Raw genomic sequence first — 3826 nt, 5'->3', positions numbered from 1 at the left:
GGTGCTTGCCAGGGCAGGGCAGCTTTTTATACTGCTGGAGACAGCGCAGATGCTGGCCCCAGGCTCTAGCTCCCCCTGGCTGCAGATCTGGGAGGAGCCAGGCAGGGTTATTTTGCCCCAAGTGGCACAAGATGCTCCATACCAAAGTGCATGTCTGACCACATGAGCTGAGGCAAAAAGCCGTGGCTCAAATTTGAACTACTTCTATTTGAGCTGCTGCAAGCGCATGTGCTTACATGTGTGGACACACCCTTAGAGTCCTAGACACTCTAAATGTTCTTTCCTCACCCCATATTTGGTGATCAGTTTGACCTTGAACAGAAAAGAAAAGGACCCTAGCCAAGAACTTAAGAAGTTTCTAATTTAGATACCAGCAGGATCAGCAGCAGCAGCACAAAAGCTCCATCCTTAGCTGTGGCCAATGTCCAATGACTCAATGGAGTTTTCTAGTGCTGTATATAGGAGTTAGCATCATTTATCTAGATCGGTTTTCAATCTTTTTTCATTTGCAGGCTGACCCCTACAAATTTTGAATGGAAGATCCCTTTGGAAACTTGAAACCATAAGGAGAACCCATTTATCACCATTCTTACAGAAATTGATACACTTTTCAAACAGAGAGAAACTAATCTGGCTCTTCCAGCAAACAGATCCATATTTAGTAAACCATCCTGTAATTTTTTTCTTATAAGGCTGAAGTGATTAGAGTTAAACATCCTTTACTGTTGATATGACTGATAAATTGTAACACTATATCTGATTTTACTGTGTCAGTTCTGTATCTATGTACAACATTTTTATAGATTTATGATTTGATTTATTATTATATTTATACTAATAATGTGTTTATAATGGTTGGCTCTATGTTATTATTATATTTGTATTTCTGTTATTTTTGCTTAAATTTATTTATATTATGGTTGTATGTTTTTCATGTTTCTGGGGGCATGGCTTTCAGCTAGAATCCTTAATAATAAACTGAACTGAACTGGAAATTTCAAATAGATGTGCAGACCCCCTTGAATTGTAAGTATGGCTGTCCATATACTTGTGATTGATCATAGTTATCTTTCGCAAACCCCTTAGATATAGTCTGTGGACCCCCAGACCACAAGTTGAAAACTAGGGCTGTGTGAAACAGCCCTGTTTTGTTTTGACTTCTGTTTCACCATTTCAAAGGGACAGTGTTTCATTTTGTCTTTCATTTCATTTTGTTTCATTTCAAAGGACTGTTCCATTCTGTTGAAACTGTTTGGACATGTTTCAAACATAGGCTATAATGGGGAATCATGAAAATTCCCCATGGAGTGCAGCCCGAGCCAGTGGCTCTTTCCCATCTCCTGCCACCAGGCTCAGCTCCATGGGGCTGGCGGAGCCACTTGGAGTGCAGCCATGTGGCAGGAGGCAGGGGAGAGCTAGGGCTGTGCTCTGACCAGCTCTGCCAGCCCCACGGAGCTCAGCCCAGTGGCCCGAGGTAGTAAGAGAGCCAGTGGCAGAGCCACTCAGAGTGCAGCCCTGGGCAGTGGCTCTCCCCTGCCTCCCACCACCAGGCTCAGCTCCATGGGGTTGGTGGAGCTGGTTGGAGTGCAGCCCTGGCTCTCCCCCACCTCCCACTGGCAGGCTGAGCTCTGTGGGGCTGGCAGAGCTGGTTGGAGTGTAGTGCCAGCTCTCCCCTGCCTCCTGTCACTGGGCTGCACTCTGAGTGGCTCTGCCAGCCCCATGGAGCTGAAGCTGGTGGCAGGAGGCAGGGGAGAGCCACTGGCCAAGGCTGCGATCTGAGCAGCTTCACCACTGGCTCTCCCTCCACCTCCCACCACTGGGCTGAGCTCCATGGGGCTGGCAGAGCCATTTGGAGCACAGCCTTGGTGATCACAGCTCAGCAGCTGGAGGCTCTGCAACCCCACGGAGCGGAGCCTGACAGTGGGAGGCAGCGGAGAGCCAGTGATGGAGCCACTCAGAGCACAGCCCTGGCTCCAAATGCAGCCCTGGCCAGTGCCTCCCGCTACCAAGCTCAGCTCCATGGAGCTGCAGAGCCTCCAGCTACCAGATTATGCTCACCAGGGCTGCACTTCAAGTGGCTCCACCAACCCCATGGAGCTCAGCCCAGCGGCAGGAGAGCCAGTGGCAGAGCTGCTCAGTGGGCAGCCCTGGTGAGCACAGCACAGCAGCAGGAGACTCCGCAGCCACCTGGAGCTACGCTTGGCAGTGGCAGGCAGGGGAGAGCCACTGGCCAGAGCTGCTCTTGGAGCCAGGGCTGCTCTCAGAGAGGCTCCGCCACTGGTTCTCCACCACCTCCCTCCACTGGGCTGAGCTCTGTGAGGCTAGTGGAGCCACTTAGAGCACAGCCCTGGCTCTCCCCCACTTCCCACCATGGGGCTACTCTGAAACTTGAAACATTTTGAAACTTTCAAAACGTTTTGAGTGTCCTCATTTCATTTTGAAGCTGTTTCAAAGGCTTTTGTTTCATTTGGATTTCGCTGTTTCAAACTCAAAATGCATCAAAACAGCTTCGAAACAAAACACTCGTCGAAATTTTGCACAGCCCTATTGAAAACCACCAATCTAGATGTTCTTTTAATACATAGTGACAGCAAATGAAAAAGAGGGAACATTTTTGGTGGCAGTTTACCTAGAAAAGAAAGGTTCTCTTTAAGATAAATGTCAATGTAAAATTGTCTTATTGAAATAAAGGAGGAGGAATAGGTTACAATAGCTTTGAAAAAGCATATCATAACTGACACCTAGGATAAGTGACACTCCAACTGTCACTTAGGAGAAGAATGAATCAAAGAATGGATTGCTGTACAAAGGGGCATGAGTGAAATATGATGCAGCTGTGGTCCTCACTTTCTGCAGCATGTTGCTAGACCCACAAGCACACAGGAGAGAGAGCACTTATCCTGGGCCACTAGAATCTAGATGATGCATCCATGTAGCTCCACCATGTAGCTATAGGAAAGGACTGCTAAAAACAAGCCCCTTGTCTTGAATTAAATTACAAATTGGGGAGCAGCTGGCTGCTGAGGCTTAGATTCTGACTCCAACTCCAACCCCAAGCTTTCAAGAGGTCTCGACCCCTCCTGGGCCCCGCCCCTGGGCTGAGCTCCAACCCCTCGACTTCAGGAGGGCTGACTTTGACAAGTTCAGGAGACTTGTTGGTGAGGCCCTAAGGGACCACGACCCCAAGGGGAGGAGAGTCCAGGAAGAGTGGTTGCTCCTCAAGGGAGTGATCCTAGATGCACAAGCTAAAGCTATTCTGTCCCAGAGGAAAGGCAGCAAGAGGGCACAGCAGTCCCCTTGGCTCAACAAGGAACTAGCGGTCCTGCATCTAAAAAAACAGACCTACAAAGTGTGGAGATCAGGATGCACCTCCAAGGAGGAATATATTGCACTAGTCCAGACCTGCAGGAAGCAAACCAGGAAAGCCAAGGCTGCGATGGAACTCCAACTGGCTACAAATATCAAAGACAATAAAAAGTCCTTTTTTAGAAATGTGGGGAGCTGGAGGTGCTCATCAAGATCTGGGGGAACTCATCAGGTGCTCACCAGGATCTGGGGGAACGTTTGTTCACCAGAGCACCCCAAGGGATGACCAGGTCGAACGATCATAAACTCCTGCAAGACTGTTTCAGGCTGGACATAGGGAAGAACTTCTTTACTGTCTGAGCCCCCAAGGTCTGGAATAGCCTGACGCTGAAGGTGGTTCAAGCACCTACTTTGAATGCCTTGAAGAGAAATCTGGATGTTTTTCTTGCTGGGATCCTATGACCCCTGCTGACTTCCTGCCCCTGGGGCAGAGGGCTGGACTCGATGATCTTCCAAGGTC

Source organism: Gavialis gangeticus, unplaced genomic scaffold (genome assembly GCF_001723915.1).
Source record: "Gavialis gangeticus isolate Ggan-Ray unplaced genomic scaffold, GavGan_comp1, whole genome shotgun sequence".
NCBI lineage: Eukaryota > Metazoa > Chordata > Crocodylia > Gavialidae > Gavialis > Gavialis gangeticus.
This window is presented reverse-complemented; position numbering follows the sequence as displayed.